This window comes from Falco rusticolus, chromosome 3 (genome assembly GCF_015220075.1).
Source record: "Falco rusticolus isolate bFalRus1 chromosome 3, bFalRus1.pri, whole genome shotgun sequence".
Taxonomy (NCBI): domain Eukaryota; kingdom Metazoa; phylum Chordata; class Aves; order Falconiformes; family Falconidae; genus Falco; species Falco rusticolus.
In genome coordinates, this window is record NC_051189.1 from 54,337,092 (window position 1) to 54,357,413 (window position 20,322).

Below are 20,322 nucleotides of genomic sequence, written 5' to 3' on the forward strand. Positions count from 1 at the left end.
TGGGGCTTCTGTTAACAGCAGAAGGAGCTCCAGCGGGGAAAAGGCTTCCCCCTATCACGGTCAGCTCGGGCCCGGAGCTGAGCTTGCTGACCGGCCGAAACCGCAAAAGCCATACCTGTAGGGATGAAGGGGACAAAGCTGTACCATTTGACCTTCACGCCCAGGGCTTGATGTGAAGAAAGGCTGAGGAGGGACGTTGCAACTCGCTCCCCTGTAAAGCAAGCACAATCGTTACACTCTGCAAACTGTTTCTGAAGGCTACACTGCACGCAGCCTGTAACTGAAAGCTTTTTGCTCATCTGACAGGGATGTCAGCGTGACCTTCAGTAATGCTGTTTTGAGCGGTTTGTGCGTTGTGGCTAAGTTTGGACTAAGTTTCCGTAGGTTTTGAAGCATGCTTGCACACATGCTTCTCTTCACCCACAAAATTTAAGGGGCATTGCTCACCTGCCCAAGTTGAGCACAGCAGAAGTGATTACAAAAGCCAAGGCCTGGTGTACAGTTCATTGCAGCATTACAAAAAGCACAAGATCCAGCAGAACAGTTTCCAGTTTAATTACTCTTGTAAACACCTTTCCAACTATGTTTTTCAGGTAGAAATGTAGACAAGAAATTCTAATACTTGAGGCTACGCTCAAAAATCATGTAAAATGTGAACAGAATGCAAAGAATTATACAACTCTTTTTCCCGTCTCCTGATAGAGAGTTCCCATGCACTGCTGCTTACAGGTTTGTCAGACTGGGAGGAAAGGAAGCGCTCCTTTTCTTGACCATTTCCAGTCACAACCTTACTTAATTTCAGTGTTACTGCTTTAAAATGCTGTCAGCAGCAACCAAAACAGCTACAGAACAGAAATCGCTTGAGATGGGAACTGAAAGCATGTGGCTACAGCTTACTTTCCAGTGTGGTCACAACGTAGACAACCGTACCCTCCCAGACTCCGCTGGTACAGGTGACAACAGGCATGAAGATAAGTTGCACGGGCTACCTGGATAAGTGCCTTAATCTTTTACATGCACATCAAGTTTGTTTTACCATGCTTTCACCACTGTCGTTACGCTGATAACTTTAACAGGTTGCAGAAAGCGCAGCTATCACACCCGCATTTGCAGCATACCAGGTAAGAAACACAGTGCCACAGAAGCCCATATTCAAGAGCACACCACCACACCCTACCCCCACCCCCATTTAGGATCCAGACAGTATTTGTTCTCTCACACAGCATCCCTTCTACCTCATTGCAGGTGCTCTCACCGTGCCTACCATTCCAGAACAAAGCCCCAAAGAGGCAGCAGCAGCAGCAGCAGCAATGGTTTAAGTTTCCAAGTGTAAGAGCAGGCTAGGAAGATGATGAGGCAATGGAATAACAGGAGGGAGGCAGTCTCTGTACCCTTTAGAGTTCTGCCAACTCTGAGCAATTTACATCACTTCTTATGCATATGAAGCTGTGTTGCTCTGTCTGTGTGTGTGTAACAACCAGAGTTACCTCCCACATGCCAAAGGATGCTCAGAGACCAGGAGACAAGGAAACTTCAGTCCCAGCAAAAAAACAAGTTGCTGATGGCAGAAGGAGGAGGATGCAAGGGAAAGGCACAGTATCCACTGTTCTGGGACTTCAGGAATAACACAGTTGCTTTATTACTTAAGGCCAAGTTTTTCTTTGTCGAGGCCATTAATCTTCTGAAGGAATTTCTGAGACCCCCATGTAAATGCTCAGGAGTGAAAGCGTATCTGGAAGAGGCAAAAAGAAACAGCTGAAGATGACAGAAGTGTATGCACTAAAGCTGCAAGGCATAGTAAAGCATGAAAAGAGGAAGCAGAAAACAGCATAGTAAGAGAAAAAACATACTGAGGCTGCAAAAGGAGCAAAGGAAGCAATATGAAAGGCAACACAGGAAGAGGTATAGCACAATGATAAGAAAAAAGGGGAAAAACCAAAACAACTGAATAAAACCCAGAAGATTGAGAAATATGCATATCTTAAAATATTAAAAAAATCACAACCAAAATGAATACATAATCTAAAGTGCCGTAAGTGTCCTTTCTAAAGTAGATGCACCCATCTTTCTACGAAACTGCACGGGAAGAGTCCTTTTTCCACATGGGAAAAAGGTGTTACAGAGGACTGAATATTACCAGTATGCAATCTTCGTTACCCAAGTTAAGAGAAATGCAAAAAGTCAGTCAGAATAACAAGGAACACAGAATCTTGAATTTTAAAGCTGTTTTCCTAACTTAACAAGTTACAGCACAGGTAGGGAAAGTTACAACATGGAATTTTGTTTGGTTTTGGTTGTTTCTTTTTTTTTTTTCCTCAAATCTTTATTTTCTTGGGTGACTGCTACCACTAACAAAAAAATTTAAAAAATCAAATCCATGCATTGAAAAACTCTGAACCCAGTCATTATTCTTGTCTACAACTTTTTTCCCCCCACCAAGACCTTGTCCAGGAGATAATGATAAACATGGTAACTGCTTTTCAAAGTCAGCTGAAGATCTAGCTGTTCATTCCATGAATGTCTCCAGCCTTGGCAAATTGACTTGCTTTACTACTTCAAATAACCCACAAATGGACTCATCCAACATTCATGTAGAAGTATCTTTTTTACCTTCCGGGCATAGGAAAGCATTACTGCAAGCAACAGTTCAGATTTCCTTCCCAGGAGCTGTTAGGTTATATACTGCCCGTAGTCTGGTCTGCATAACCCCTTTCCAACAGCTGAGACTTACACAGTGCACAATTGAATCAGTCTCTGCTGTTCTAAGCTTTCTTGAGGCTTTCAAATAGCATATTTAAAATACAAACCAACTACCTGCCCTCCAAAATTTATGTCCAGACAGCAAGACTTAACTCTTCCACAGACAGACCTTTATAGTCCTTAGATCTTAAGTCAGTTTCACATCGAACACTTGGGTTTTAGTTTCCTACAACCCTGTAAAATCTATGTAATATGCTTCAGGGCTTTTAATCTGTCAGTGATCCTTTTTACAAAAGTTTTATTTTCTCTCCGATTGATAGATCATCAATTAAATACAACCAGCAAATTAGCTGGAATGAGAAACTTGTAATATTTGCCTTAAGCTTTTCTTAAACGACGGACTTGGCAGCGCTATGGAATTAACTTAAGCATGTAATGGGAACATGAAGGGAAGAAATATGTGTGCAGATTTAATCTCATTAGTTAAACAGTTAATTTTAAGTTAATTTTAAGTTTACCATGAAACAAGTTCAATCGTAACAAAGAACACTAGCTCTTTGGGAAAAGATGCTGAAAGAAATGAGATACTGTGGATAAAAGAAGTAAAAATCAGGGAATAGAAATATTCACTTAAAAAAAAAAAAAAGAATTAGTTAGTTGGAAATGCAGGAATAGAAGACATAACAAAAAAGATGAAGTAATGGGAATACAGTTGCAAATGTGAATTTATTTACTAATGAAAATAACCAAGTGAAATCACAACTGGCTCTTTAATATTCTCCGTAACCACATCCCTACGTTAAATCTGCAATTTGAGTAATTTTTTTAATTATTTTTTTTAAATTTATGGTCAGCACCACAGTCAGCCCTGTTTTTTCTGTCTTGACTGATGATCTTTTTGTGGAGGTGCCTCTTTCTTTTGGACATTACGGTCACAAATGCCAAACCAAACATTACACTTACATAAATAAGTCAAACTTTTTGTTCCATGAGGTACAATACTTTGCAGCTTTGAAACCTTATAAAACATTTAAAAATAGAACAGGAAGGTACAACTAAAGAAATAGGCACATACTTCTATATTCTTCTAAGCTAAAAAGCTTGGCTGACTACACTGAGCTTCTAACAACAGGGGTGTCAAGTGAACAGGGAGCTGAGCCACACAGCAGGGCATGCCAAATCCCAGCAGAGGAAAGCCTGCCTGGCTGTGCACCTGCAGTTCCCGCTGGTTTGGGGAACCCAAAGCCACGTCATGAAGCCACAGAAGCGGCCTGGCTGTGCACCTGCAGTTCCCGCTGGTTTGGGGAACCCAAAGCCACGTCATGAAGCCACAGAAGCGATCTGATGAGGTGGGAAGGTCACAGAAGCACATGCACCTCACAAGCTGGGCTTTAAGTGAGGAAGAAAGATCAGAAGACTAAGTGAACAGAGGGAAAAAGCACAGAGGAACGGGCACAAGCAATAGAAATCAGTAGGGGAAAATACACAGTGATGGGAAATAGGTACAGTTACAATGCCTCTGCAAAAAAGGTTTGCATTAGTAAAGGCTAGGCCACTGGGCATAAATATATTCTTAATGAAACACAGAGAAAAAAAAAAAATACCTAAGACAACTTTTTAAGAATTACATCACTGTATTAAGAAGTCATACTGGATACCACTTGCTATCTGGTAAAATTCACTAAAAGAAAGCAGTTTTATTGCTGAAGCTGCAGTGGCTGATAATAATACAGCGTTATGGAAAGTGACATTGCTAATCTATTTTTCATTAATAATGTACAGTGTTGCAACACTTAATAAATGAAACAGAATACAAATCAGAACTTTACTGGACTTGTAATACCACGGAGCAGTAATTATCCCATCTGCAAAAAGTCACAGAGAAAAGGGAAAAAAAAAGGGGGGGAGGGGCATTCTAACAGATTTTGCATATCTTGTACCAATGCTAATGTGGACAATCATCAGCTTCTGAAAAACGTTATGAACTTTTTGTGGCAAACACATGTGCAAGAAAAAACTAAGTGAACATATGCCTCTTTGCTCAGTGCAAGCATGTTGGGTTTAGCACAGCTGTAGCTCCATCAAGTTTCAGGAAAACTATAGAACTGGACTTAGAAAGAAACAAATTCATTCAGCAGCTCTGGGCACCATAGACAATTACTGCCTTTTAGAACTGCAAAAAACATTATAACAGCTATCAAAATTGTTCTGTGACTTAGGTATTCTTCTCTTTTCAGATTCTTCTTCCCTTCTCTATTTCTGCAATTTACATTGCAATATCTTTTGCACTAAAAATCTGAGCAAGACAAAATGATTAGCATAACTGATTTACAATTATGATGCTCTGATCTATTTAGTTACATTCCATGGCAACAACTGTGCTGCTAAATATTTGTAAAGCATTTCAAAGCGATACAAGGAGATAGAATCAGACTTATAAATCAGATGATGGTGAATTAAAAGACCGCCAGCAACTAACAGTGGAGCTACCGGAGGGGCTAAATGGGGCTGCATCCCCTCCCACCGCTTGACACCAGCTATGGCAAGGCTGAGCAAAAGCTGTAACACAAACTTACACCAATAAAAACTGACATCCAACTGCAAACAAATTAAAACTGGTGTTGGTGTTCACCTACCTCCTTAAACTGAGGCTGGAATCCTGTTGTAGCATATGGGATGTCTTTCTGTTCTTTCATGCTGTGCCCTAGTATTAAACAAGCTCAGATGTCAGTCAGAACTATACTCCACTAGGTACTTCCCAATATTTAAAAATATGTACTATATTTAATTGTGTTTATTGGCATTTTATAAACACATAGGTAGTTATGCCAGCTATTAGAATTTTTTATTTATTTATTAAAACAGAACATTCAAGAGTTACCACTCTGGTGAGTAACCCAACTTTGTTGGGAAAATAAGCCTACAGCAGGGTTATTTTTTTCTCTGGGGAAAAAACCCAAACCAAACCCCAAAAAACCACTACTGACTGAAAAAAAGGACATAGCAAATCAGTTTCATCAGGGCAAATCATGAATCCCCCTTCTTTCCTTTAACCTCGTAAATATTACCTTGTAGAAAACTATTGCTGGAGTGGTGCATTCAATTTCCACCTCTCTGTGCCGTACATCATCTTAGATTAAGCAGGTGCATGGTTTTTAGCTGAACTGCTGGCTTTCCACTGGGAATTCATAGTTTGATTCACCCTTAAGACACACAAAGCATAAAAGCATGTAAATACATGATTTCTGAACCTGGAACTGCAATCTTGCTTCCTTCCTTTAGTTCCATAGATCTTTCAAACCAGCTAGTTTACTCGGTCGATCAAAAATAAAGAGTGACTGCAAAGAATACCTGGATTTATCTTTTTACTTCTTTTGGCAAATAATAAAAAGATCAAGATTATTTTTCTTCCTCTTCCCTCCTCGCCTTGTTCTTATATTTGAGGGAGCAGAGGAGTATTTTAGACTCTGATCAAACGTTAAAACTAAAAAATTAGTCTAATTAATGTCAAAAGCATTAATGCAAAGCAAATTAATTGCTTAACTTCTGGAAAATGTGTTTACATATTGTTCTCTCACCCGTTTTCTCTGTGCTGTTTTTCTAAACATCCAAGTCAGTCACTTACTGTACTACTGTATTGGGAGAGATGAAATGCTCGCTGAATTTTAAAGCACATACTCACCGTTAAAATTTGTTATTCAAGCTGAAGGCCTAGAGACAGTCAATAGGAAAAACTAGGTACCTGTAGTTAGGCCAGGTAAATAGGAGTCTGCCCCTTCTCTCCATTGACACCTGAGAGTTACTGAAGAGAAAAGAAAAAAGCAAAAACCACCACCAAAAAAGCCCCCACAAAACATGATGAGCTGGAAAAATGAACAGAGTTTTGAAGATGTCTGTTTTTTCCACCACCACAGAATGTGTCCTGGTTTTGGCTGGCGTAGAGTTAATTTTGGATTTAGTATGAGAACAATGCTGATAACACGCTGATGTTTTTAGTTTTTGCTGGGTGATGTTTATACCAAGTCAAGGACTTTTCATTTTCTCAGGCCCTGCCAGCGAGAGGGCTGGAGGGGCACAAGAAATGGGGAGGGGACGCAGCCGGGACAGCTGACCGCAACTGGCCAAAGGGATGTCCCATACCATAGGATGCCATGCTCAGACTATAAACTGGGGAGGGTTGGCTGGGGCCTGCCGATCGCTGCTGGGGGACTGGCTGGGCATCGTGGTGGGCAATGGGTGGTGAGCATCACTCGGGGTTTTTTTTCCTTTTGGATTTCATTCCTTCCTCCCTCTCCATTTTCATTACAATTGTTGTTATTATTATTATATTTAAATGTATTTCAATTATTAATTTTTTCTTATCTCAACCCACGAGTTTTCTGCTTTTCCCAGTTCCCCTCCCCATCCCACCAGGGGAGAGGGGGAGTGAGCAGCTGAGCGGTGCTTAGTTGCTGGCTGGGGTTAAACCGCAACAGAGGTTGGAAGGGATGTCTGGAGGTCCTCTGGTCAAACCCCTTCCTGCTCAAGCAGGGCCACCTAGAACCAGTTGTGAAGGACCATGTCCAGGTGGCTTATGAATATCTCTAAAGAAGGAGACTCCACAACCTCTCTGGGCAACCTGTGCCAGTGCTCAGTCATCCTTACAGTAAAAAAGGGTTGTGTTTTTTTCTTCCTGATTTTCAGAGAGAACCTCCTGTATTTCAGTTTGTGCCCGTTTACCTCAGGTCCTGCCACTGGGCACGCCTGACAAGAGCCTGGCTCCATCCTTTTTGCACCCCCTCGTGTATTTAAATACATCTATAAGATCCCCCTGAGCTTTCTCTTCTCCAGGCTGAACAGTCCCAGCTCTCTCAGACTTTCCTCGTAGATGAGATGCTCCAGTTCCTTCATCATCTTTGTGGCCCTTTGCTGGACTCTTTCTAGTATGTCCACATCTCCCCTGTACTGGGCAGCCCAAACTGGACATGACATTCCAGGTGTGGCCTCAGACATGCTGAATAGAGAGGAAGGATCACCTCCCTCAACCTGCTGGCAATACTTTGTAGTGCATAATAAGTATTAAAGTAACTGTTCCAAAAACTAAAATACTGTGTTTTAATAACATTTCTGATGCAAGTTTTTGTATATACTCTAAAGCCTGTATTTTCCATTAGTGATAAAAATAGAAGCTATTAAGCTACAAAGGGACCACAGCATGTCAGAATTACTGTGATAAGAATCACTACAGGATAAAACATTGCTATTATTTTCATCATTTTCAAAGACAATGATAACTTCTTATACAACCCACACAAGTAGCATGTTGCCATACACCTTCCTACACTGCTTCCCGCATGAAATGTTCCCAACAGCGTCTACACTATTATAAATGAGCAGCAATCACTATAGCTCCCAGCACTATCAATCTACAGAGACACTACAAAAGTCACCTAACACTGTACCACCAGATGTTAGGGGACACTTCATACATCAAGTTGAATGCACAGGTGTCACCTGGAATAATTTTTGCAAGATTTTGTATACCAGTTATAGAATTGTTTCCTATAAAGTCATTAACACAAACCTGTGGTGGCTGTTTTCTCCTTCTTATAGGAAGTTCAATGTTTTTGCCACCAGATTTCAGAGTGTCACATACAATGAAATAACTAAAACAAGTATATTTACCAAGCATTTTGCATTTTCATGAAGGAAAGAAGCCCAAGCTTTTCTTGAAGCATTTATCGCTTGCTTTGTATTGGATTACTTCTTAGCAAAGCTGATTGCTAATTTGATGGTGGCCTTTTGAACTCCTGTAGCTTCTTTTGCATAATGCTTTTCAGTTTTAGCATTGCCACCAATTGCATTGGCCTGTAGAGGACAGAAAGGAAGTTATAAATCTCACCGTAACATACATTAACTTACCTACTGTAATCAGTCTTACAAAGGCTTGCTTACATTTCATACTGGGACTCCCTTACCATCGCTATGCCATATGCGTGCAGAACTTGCCTGTCTGCCAGTGCCAGGTCAACGATTTCCCCTTGCAGCTTCTACTTAGGCTCTGCTAATATTTCAATACTTGATCTTAGGGTATCTGGAAACATAAATATACAAGAAGTTCTCAACTTTTTCATGCCACATGTCTTTTTCTTTATGTAAACTATTCTAGCAACCCCATGTTTGCTAAAACCTCTTCTAGAACTAGGGGAAGGAAAGAAGCTTCAAAACCCTTCAACACAGTCCTGTGAGCAATAGTTGAAACTCAAATTCTGTCCATAGGAGAAGTATTCTGAGTAAGCCAGGATGTAGAATATTTCACTAACCAATGTAGATCTATATTCAGCGTTTTACAAATGCCATGACTTGGGGTTTTTTTGTTTGTTGGTTTTTGGTTTTTTATTCTTCTTCTTTTTGCAAAAAGCCAAGAAATTATCTTAGGAGGAACTCCCAAAGTTTGGTACCTATTTCTTTACATCAGAGAAGGAGGGGGAAAAAAAAAAAAAAGAAGAAAGAAGGCATGCACAGGGTTTCTCTCAAATGGAATTGAAAGCTTTTTCCAGTTTCACTGGCATCTAAATAGCTATCAGAGCTTCCTGGTGTATTGAAGAGTATACATGGGGTCTGGTGGGCAAGACTGGATCCTAGCGCTGCACCTATCGTCTCTTCTTGCAATATCTAGTGAATACATATTTGTAGTGATTCGAGGATTATCTTCCCTTCTCTGAAGCGTAATAATAAAAAAATATTCTAGTGTAATAGTAATTTAAAAATCACTTACATTTGTTAATTTAAAAGGGAAGTGGAAGGTAGATGGAAGTTTCAGCTGGTTTACTGAGAAATGATTAAGACCATCTCCACCCATGCCATGGCTTTGTCAACTAACCACATCCTTGGCAGCCCAACTGCCTACACACCTCTGCCAATCCTGCAGACAAGGTTCCATCAGCATTTTCTCAAATTAAAATGAAAATGGTAAGGATGATGTCTTGCACCATTTACAGTGAAAAAAGTACATTCAGGAAGTTGTTCTTCTTTTCATGTTTACAATACTGTCATTAATAAACCAGTTGTCAGATTCTGTAAATCCTCAGCTTTTCATGGGCTCATTGCTTGATCTATCGAACATCTATCCACGTCGCAGAACTCTTTCCCAGCTAGCTCAAAAATGTCTTTGAAGTATTTATGATAGCTCTTGAGCACAGTGGTCTGTGTTTTGGTCTGAGCTCATTAAAGATGAAAGAAATCCACAGGATGGGGGAAAAGCAGATGGTGGCTAGGTCTTCCCTGCTTTCCGGCTTTTGGGAGTCAAGCAGAGAACATGAACCATAATCCACTTAACTACACCCTTGAGACAAAAACTAGGGATAAGAGGCAACTACAGGAAGGTCCCAGAGGGACTGGAACCAAGAAGACTTGATGGGCACATCACAGCATAGAACAACAGAAGACTGCAAAGCAAAAACACTGCCACTTACATCAGTAACTCACTCTGCTACTCTACACTCACCTTGGGAAAAATAACAAACAAACATGCAATAATTAAGAAAGGAGGAAAGAAGGAATTTGAACTTCTCCTTACCTTTCTTAACTTCCAAGTTAAGAACCCAAATCTCAGAGCAAAAGGGAATTGGGAGACAATGCTAACAGCAAGAATGGCTATTACCTGACATATTACATTTTCTAAAAGCTAAATTTCCCCACAAAGTTTCTTACATAGAGACAATGCAAAGTGTTTACCTTCTTGCCAGTTTTAGCAGCTATATTAAAGCCGTCAATAGCATTAAGAGTTGCAGGAAAAATAGCAAAAATATCAAAGTGATAAAACTAGCATTTACAGTACCAACACAGTAATGGAAATACTTATATAATAAAACTATCTACTTCAAAACAAAGATAGGTCAATATGGAAGTGATATTCAACTTTCTTTTTGGATTTTTTTATTACTTTGGTGGACAGAGAGAAATTCATAAAATACACAGAACATACATAAAACTAGTGTAAGACTAAAGGATACTTATGCTCTTCGGTCCTTTGCTTTAAAGCGAATGTGATCTTTGATTTTGCTTTCACTGAGGCACATACGCTTAAAGGTCCGGGGGAGTTTTAATCCATTCTACGGAAAAAAAATGTTCCAATTTACACAAAACCAAAGTATGGAAGCTGTTACAACATGCTGGCATACAATCTTCCTCTCTCCCCTTCTCCTACTAAGTTTGGAAGATGCTTATCAAAGAGAATCGATACAAAGCCTTCTGAGCAGTAAAGGCGGGCACTGCTCCTGCCTGAGCTGGAGAGACCAATCCATTGCAGCAGCTTTCAGCTGCCTTAACTACACCTATGCCAGAAGAGAAAACACATCAGCACGTGCGTCCAGACACCAGAGCTTGGTAACCTCTATCACTACAATAGTCTCTGGCATACCATCAGGAGCAGACAGCCAGGACACAGCCAGTCCATTTTGAAGTCAAGGAGAGTCTAATACGAACAGGGTCTCAGGGGCAAAAAGTGGGCTTTCTCAGTTTTGTTCACTAATTAAGAGGTACCCTATCAGCTCACGTGCTTTAAGAGCTTTCAGCAACCACAAGACACAAACTCAGCAGTGATGTTACTCCAGTAAACTAAAGTGATAAATAGCTAATTGACCAAGTACAAAGTATGGGCAACACCAGCTGTGTGACCATTCCTTTAGCTAGAGGACCTCTTCAACCCTGCCTCTACCTGTCTTCATTTAATAACTCTATTACACTTGGTCATTGCTTTGATGACCAACCAACATATGCAACAGCCTCCTTGCAGTTGGAATGGAAGACTAAATCTAAACATCCAGGTTGTTCTCTTGCTACTGCTTCCAGTGGCACAGCTGTAATGACAACAGGGAGAGCTTCTAGTGTGAACAGACTGTATGCAGAAGGGATCACCCTATTTGCTCCAGTCCTGCTTGAGACAATTACAAAAACCTGTGATCAAGAGCAAGATATGACTCAAAATCTCCAATAACCTCCTAGTTGCTGTTTGTGATCTTTTCCAATAGAGCTGATAGGCAAGTTTTATCTATACAGAAGTTTCTGTAAAAAGCAGCAAGTGAACAGAAGAATTACGAAGAAAAGCAAGACACATATCAGATGGATATTTTTTCACTGTATGAACAGGCTAGCATTCCTTGCAGCAAGTATTAAGCCTTTGTAAAGCTTTTACATCTATTTATGTATTTTTACAATAGCTTATTATAACTTTATTCCAAAAACCCCAAGTATGCTTCAGTGACTTAGCTTGAACCTTCCTTCTGATTCTCTTGGTGTTTGGTTCAGAATTCAACATCCAATGTCAGAGACATGAACTGACTATGCAAAAACTTTTAATGGATAAATCAGTTCTTCATACGGTCCACACGTGCGGCACTTAAATGTAAGCACTTAGATACTTACAATACATAAAGTTGACACTTCCCTTCCAAGTCTGGTAGGTACCAGATGGGTCTTGTCTGGGGCAGTTCCGGACTCCTGCTGCTATCAAAGACCACAGTCCAGGCAGACATACCAAAAGGTCTACAGCCACTGCTTTGTGCGCAGCGCTGTGGGAAAGCCGACCAGTTTTGGCATTTCAGAAAATTAAGAAATTTATTGGCCCAATACAGAAGCAAAACTCAAGACTGGAAAGGCTGGATACAGGTTTTTACCATAAAGCTTTTAATTTCCAATACATCAACAGCTTCCTTCCAATCTTCAGAAGTTAGTTTGGGGTCAGTATTCCAGTGGTACAACTTCATTCAAGTCACACACAAGTAACCAAGGCAAACCAAACTTCCCTACAAAGAAACTACTCCCTGTTAAAACCACACAGACTACAGGAATTAAAGCTTAATCAGATTATCCTTTAACATGATTTCAGGCACAGCTGTGAACAGATTTGAAGGAACATCTCAGATGGTTGCAATCTATCCTATCAGCCTGCTCACGGGTGTTCTGCTAGTCCTGAATATTTGAAAAGAAGAATCTGTATCTGTGAGGTTTACATTAAATTCAGCCTTTCACATTGCCTTCTTCTGTAAGGGGCTTTGTTGGTTTCTTTGTAAGTTTATATTTTGATCTCAGCTCTTTTATAGAGTAATATTGTTTGGTCTCTCTGCATTATTATTGCCAAATCATACAATAAAATTCTTCATAGATCTGTACATATGAGGAACAGTTTGCTGGTGCTCCTTTAAAATAAAAGAGCTTACCATGGTGATTATTTTCCTGTGAAACCCAGTAATTTTTCTCAAGTGACATTCACTTTTTTTTTAAGAAGTTGTGCAAAGGAAACTTAACCTGACTTCCTTTTTTTTACAGATAATAATTGAAACAACTGGCTTGTTTTCAATACTTGGGATAATCTGATGCTTTTAAGCAGAAACCTACAAATGTCAAACTCGCTGAAGTTGCAGGTATATTGTCTGGTGTATTTTACTGTGACTAGACCCTCGAGAGTCAGTTTATGGTGCTATTAATCACTACTCTTACACCAGCAGCCAGGTCTGCACAATCACAATGATAAAATCATCACAATGACTCTTTCATTAAGTAGCAACAAATTATTATTCAAGAAGGAGCCACTGCAACTTTTCTTTAAGTCAGAAACTCTTGAAATAGCAATGGAGGTGAAGACAGAAACAAACTCAAAACATTACACAGAAGTAACTTTATTCTACTGAGAAACAGCAATTTTAAGTACATTTCAGGCCATAACAATTTTTAAGTTTACAGAAAGTTAACTTACAGAATGAAATATGGATTTAGCCCCTCCAACAACATATATGAAAAGTACCCTGCTCCCTGCTGTACCACACATTATGGTTTTGGTATTGTACCGCTCCCTCCACCACACAGTACCAGGAAATTGGGGTTACAGCACCCTAATAGTGTGTAAGAAGAGGGTTGCTGAGGTACGTCCTTATTCTTCACCATTACAAGCTACTGTAGAAAATCCAAACCACAGTTTCACACTATAACTTTCCTGATGGAAAAGCCAGTTGAGTAGGTTCATGATTTCCCAACTTCCTAGTCAGTTATTTACTCACTGGCATAGTTCTTTATTCTCCCATTCTCCCACAAATTCACCGGCTTGTGAGGCCAGTGAAAACACTCACCTTCCAAAAGCAAAAGATATTTTTTATTTTTTTTTTTCAAAGTTGGATCATTTTGGTGAGCTGTTTACTACAAAAAGCTGAGAAATTCTTCTATCACTTGGAATTCCCTTCCTGAGGAGCAGCTCCATGTTCAGGATCAGCCAATCTAAAAGCACACTGCTATCGAAAGAGATTCCCCCATCTCCTGTCCCTCACTGCATCTTATTTTCTCCCTGTGTTAGGATGAGTTGTTCTGCAGCTGTTAAGTTAGATCAGTGTCTTGACCCAACTCAGAATGAATTTTTTTTTTACAAGCTGAGTTTTGTTTCCATCCCTTCCAAAGCATACAAAGAGGACAGTTTCACATCCAATCATCACGACCCAAATGGAGATTGCCACAAAAAACAGCATTTTTGTTCTTCCCAACCATTTCCACATAGACATTACTGCAGCCCCCCCTGAACTGGGTTTATCAATCATACATTTTTGTGGCAACTCACCAAAAAAAATTCACTTTGCATCAGATTAGTGAGTTTAGGACTATTTTCTTCAGTATCAGCTTGCATGCACGTTCGGTTAGGCATAACATCCAATTACACCCTCAGTGGGTGGTAATAATGGTTTGACATGACCATGAAAAAAGGACAGTTCTGTCTCCTCCCCCAGCTTATTCCTTCACTCCCCCTTTCCCTCACAGAGTTATGGGATTTATACAATTGCACATCAAAACAATTCAACAAGCAAATTAAGATATTTTTTTTTTCCTGTGAGATTAGTGAGTTAACTCACAAGGGGTCAAAGCATCATCAGAAAGGCACCAGGGAGGAGATGACAGTGCTTGAGGTAGAGCAGAGACAGGAGGAAGAAGTGCCACCACCCAGGAGCACACATGGGAGTTCAGACTGACCTAAGTCAGCACTACTGTGGCTTTCCTCTGTGAATTGCTCCCCCTTCCCCTAAGCCTCTGCTGGCTTTCACCTGGCCTGGGTGAGACACTGCAGGAAACCTTCTTGGCTTCCTTCTGCTGGGCAGGCTTCCAGCCTGGCTGACCATGCCCCAGCCAGGCAGCAAAGCCAGCACAAAAGTGACAAGGGAAAAGCACAGTCTGAGTAAGACCTTTGTCTTAGGTATGTCAAGAGGTAGCTTCTAGGGCAGAGGAAGAGGACAGCAGCACAGATTCAAGCCCAAAGTTGCCTTCCAACTCTCCAGGAATATTTCCAATTTCATCCTGGTTTGTTTTGCTGAATTTGATCTCTAAGTTTACCTTTCTTGTTCCTTCAGTCTGCCTACTGCCATTGAAACCAGTACAGAGAAGCTTCTGCTTGTCCCTGATGATGACATGCAGACAGACCCATGTAAGATGATTAAAAAAACAAAGGGGACCAGTAAGTTCAAAAAATCAAAATAATTCCCACTGGCCCCATAAGAATCCTTCAGCTATATTCAAATCAGTGCTGCAGGAACCCAAGCTTTCATATCCTCGTAGCAATCTCCCAAACCACAGTGTCCACCTTCACAATGTTTTTTTATAAATCCAGTCTTTAAAGGTCTTTTATGTACCACATATCTCCTACAGAATGTATTGTGGAGCAGTAATGCCAGGAACAATACCTGCAAAAGCCAAAGAGATGTGGTCACCCAGTGCATAAATTTTCCTCACAGTTCTTTCCTATTGAAGCTTGGTGACAGACTTTTTTGTGTACCCAACACAGCTGTATCCAGCACTCAAACTCCAGCCTGTTAGAAGACAATAAAGAAATTGTTCTTGTCTCCAACACTAACGTTATTTACATTATGCAGAGGAGATGTCATACTAAGTCTTTTCACAAGAACATTGTCAGAGAGTTATGTGGAGGTTGTGCCATCCTTCCTGAACAATGAATAATAATGTCTGACATCTGTTAGGGAGGAAAAATGGTAAGTTGCAGTAAGTGTCACAGCAAAAAGTTTCCAAGTTGCAAAAATTGTGGTTTACAAATGCAGTACAGGGAGGCAGCCCATGAAAAAAGGGCTTACAACCAAAGTAGAAAGCAAGGTGGTTACAGATGGAAGAACCCAGGGAGATAGCAGGACAACACAGATCAATATGATAAGCAGTATTCTCAGTACACCTGCTGTTTGTAAGTGCAATCATGGCTAAGCTGATCTAAAAGCTAACTGCTGACAAAGAAGGGTAATGCTGCTTTACTCTTCTGGCCCAGGAATCGACTTCCCTTGCTTTGACATTGAAACTCATCTGCTCTCGATCTGTGAAATGCAACAGGCAGAAAAGTGCTTTTAAAGAAAAGCAATTGGTTTCCTGCTAATTTACCTTCTTATAAACATCTCACTACAAGATCAAATGCGTAAAAGTGATGGCACAGGAGACAGAGTGGGAGCACGTGGCCACAAATGAGTACAGAGGGAGCTGAAGGAAAAACGTGGCTTTTGGTAATAGCCAGTTGTAAGATTTACTTAGCTAGAAGACAAAGCTAGACTGTAACTTAAATGCTGTCACCAGTTTCATAGGTATTTTGGTGGGGAAGAGTTTTGAAGGTAGACAATGACGTACCACAGACATTTATGAGAAGCTCCTCATAGAAAGATGAAGAGCGCTGCTTTGAAAACTTCTAAGAAAGACTAATGGGAAGGATGTTAGGATCCACATCTCAAGAGCAAGTAAGAACTTTATTTCTTTCTCAGTTGGTTTAAACCTCAGCATTTCCTGTCATAAAACCTTTTTCTTAGAAGATGCAAATCAATGAATGCTGAAAAGGAAAGAAAAACTGACCAGCACCGTGTCAGGTCTGACAATGGGCTGAAGAAAATAAATGAGAGATATGATTAGTGATAAATAAACTAGGATTCTAAGCTGAAAGTCTCAAGCATGACTGAAATTGCACATAAGCATCCTCTGTTTTCTCAGTCTTCCTCAAAGGTGCTCTCCTATGAACTCTAATGAATTGATGCAAAAGACAGCTTACAGGAAAACATTAGTTCTTTCTTCACAGAAATTTATCTTCTTATCCAGAACTCAAGAAAGAAAAGCTCTTTTGCTACACTACATACAAAACTTATCCCTTTTTTACAGTACTTCCTTGTGATAAATATTCCCATCACCTACCTAAATCCAAAGTTTTGCTACATCACGGCCACCACCAAACTTTTCAGTTTCTGTGATTGTTTTATGTAAAATACACACAGGGTAAAATATTACATGCATGAATCTAGAAAAATGTATATTATTTTAAAAGACATAAGCTGATATCTTCAGGTGTTTAGGAAGAATAACAGCTACAGTTTCATACTTCTGCTATAAAATGTTTGCTCTTTTCCAAACCAACAGGTACATACAATCTAGCCATCAATTCTACTTGTTGTAGAGGTCATACAACTTCTATTTTAGATAGGCCAGCAAAAGTTTTCATAGGCAACTTCTTGTTATATTTTCAATCCATTACAAGTTTTGTCCTCTGTTCTATTCTACTCCAATCTATTGCTTTGCTTACCAAAAAATGGATATGAACCAATAAATATGAATAAACACAGGAGGTTTAATCTGCTTCTCTTCACCGGACCTGACCACTACCTCTTCCACTTGGCTCTCCTTGTCGTAATTTCTGATGAATTTAATTTTTTTGTTTCCTATCCTCAGAGAGCAAAATTACCTCTGTTCTTCATTCATGGGTTATAACTCCTTGTCCATGCCAGTGTCTAATCAACTTTTAAAGCTGATGCTGACTGAGCACTATGAGGAAGTCTGGGAAAGTCAAACATCAATGAAAAATAAAATCTATACTTAGTATTTTCAATAAATACATAAACCCTGAGTACTACAAAACAGAATCATTCCAAACTGATTTATTCCCAATAACTAAATCAGCAGCATAAAATGATGCATCATGTATGGCCGAATCAAAGGCCCACTTGGAATAACTAAGAATGTAGCATTTAGAAAATGGCATAATGAATTTATGTGAGCAACAGTACCTTATTCCTGCAAAAATACATACACACTAATAGCTGAACTGTGACTGTATCTAGAAAGTTATGCAAAATCACATATTATCATTATCAGAAGACTAGTAGTATTTAATAATAAAGTGTAGATTATGTTATTGAACAAAAGACTCCTCTTTTATTCCTATACAATCAATACAAGAGAGGCATAGGCATTATCATGGCCCACATTCCCATCAGCAAGGCTTCTAATTAGTCTTTTGACTTATAATTTTTCTGACTGGCATCCAGAGCAAACTCAACTTGATTTTCAGACTGACTTAATAGTTAAGATACATCGCTATTTTACTTGCAAAAGAATATATAGCACTTATGGGGTAACACTGCAATACTATTCTAGAGTATCTTTTTAGATGAGAGTCATGCTTTAAACTTTCATGCTGAATAAAGGGAAAAGATGGGAAGTGGTTAAAAGCATTGCTACATTCTTAAAGCAAAATAAATACTAGAAATCAACAGTTACTGGGTTTTTTTCCTGTTTTCCTATGTTGCTTAGAGAAAATTACAGTCAATTCCTCTTTGTAGGGTAATTCAAAGGCAGTTCTACCTATTTCTAGAATGCATTGCTTGTTGCCCTCATTTTACGACAGGGGAAGATCCAGGCTTATAGTTCCTACCTTGCAAATACCAACTATGCACATTGTAATTAAAGTGAATTTGTGTGTGCTCCCTGCTTCTCCTGGAGCTCAACCTTCCCACCACGTCCTCATGACTGAAGGTCATGAGTCTTCAGAAGGCAGAAGTTGAAGATGATGCAAATGATGCAGAAGTGAAAGTCTTCAGAAGCATCTCCAGAAGAATAGTATATAGCCTTCCATTGCAAAAGTGTTGTCTTTTAACAGACCTGAATGTTCAGTGATCATCAAGATTATTACTACCTTTTCTTCAGCACTGCTTGGCAGTGCCTTATCGTGTTTATCTTTTCTGCTTTGTTTTCAAAATTCAAAAAATGAGGAAGTTAGTGAACTTTGCTTGCTTTGCTTCTGTGTCCTAAAATAAAACATCAACCTCTAAGAATTCTTCAAGAATTTTCAGCTCCAAGGAAGATTAGATTAGACGTTCTGCTATTCTTTATTTATAGCATACGTTCCTAGTAGCTGGAGATTCCCTTTTGAAAAATAAAATCAGGACACAGAAAGATTTTCTTACTGTAGCTGTTGCACTTACTCCCATTAGTGCAAAGTGCTGAACCTACTATGAATTTCTTTATTCTAAATATTTATATTTGCAGACTATGATTTTTATCTGGGTTTGTTATTACCCCTCTGGAATATGGCAGAGCCACCAATATCCTTGTAGTGTGCAGTGCTGTTTGGGTACTTCACTTTATACCAGAACATACAGGCTTGTATTTTAGGTGCTACTTCTTAATAATTTCCCATACAATAGCCAGTACAGAATATAAATGACAAAATTGGAAAAAAAAGCAGACAAGAAGCTGACAGCATAAATTCAAGAAAAAAATTTATCATGCTAGTGTGATCCCTTTTAGGAAGCAAAAAGCACCGTTTACCCTAAAAACACTTCGATATTGTTGTGTATTTTGATAACAGGTTACTGTTTTTTAAATAAACAGACTTGGAACCATTTTTAAGACTCAACCATTTATATAGGCAGATCTTAGGTGCAAGCTCCATTTTGCACAAAGATGAATTAACATGGAGACTGGGCACACAGTAAATCCCACAAAAGTTATGAGATCACGCCAAGTTCAGTTGGTGAAGAAATACTGAACGAAACGCATCATTTCTGGCTTTTGTCATCTTCCTTTTTCATCTACTGAAAGACACTCCTTCTTTGGGATCTGCTCTGTTACCCCCGATTGTATTGCTGATGTTACAGAACACATGCATAAACACCCCCCCCCCTTTTTTTCATAAATAGCAAGATGAAAACAGTCTTCCCTGAAAAAGAGGCTCAGATTCACTCTGTCATCCTGTTAGCAGTAGATCCTGAGCTATCATACTTATTATAGTAAAGAAAGTGGGGTTGTGGGGTTTTTTTTGTCAATTTGAAGTGAATGCACAAAATGAGGTGTTCACCAGCATGTTGAAGGCTTTGTCTGAGAAATGTCTAACTCTCAGGAATCATTCTTAACTTTCATACTGAAACCTCTAGTCAAGTAGGTTTAAGCCAATGGTGCTACCATAAAATCTGTTGCTATCCTCTTTCCTGTATATATAGCTTCATAGATGCGAAGTTTGAAATTTTACTTTTAAATGTAAATTTGAAAGTTTTAATGAATCAGCATTCTGTATTTTCCTGCTTGTGGTTGGGAATGTCTGTGGGTTCCTTCTCTTACTTTTCTCTCCTACTCCAGAGAATTTGTGGAAACTCCGGTAATAAAAATGAAGATTGCTTACCATTTTTTCTCAGAATTGTCGGAAGACATGATCATTGCAAATATTACAGGTTTCTCCAAAACTAAAGGAGTTCCTCTGCAATGAGGAATTTTGACACAATCCTGAGAAGACTAAAATCACTGTACTGTTAGCAGTTCATTTCAAACTCATTCTCTAGGAGCTACATGCTAATGCTT

At 39.4% G+C, this 20,322-nt stretch overlaps 1 long non-coding RNA gene across 1 annotated transcript; it reads right to left on the reverse strand.

Moving 5' to 3' along the window:
• Positions 1–699: 699 nt before the first annotated feature.
• On the reverse strand, positions 700–6,609 carry LOC119145100. Its single transcript, XR_005103300.1, has 4 exons — positions 6,443–6,609; positions 5,769–5,903; positions 5,337–5,404; positions 700–1,732 (listed from the first exon to the last, which is right to left on the reverse strand). It is a non-coding gene; the product is annotated as an uncharacterized LOC119145100 (long non-coding RNA).
• Positions 6,610–20,322: the final 13,713 nt, after the last annotated feature.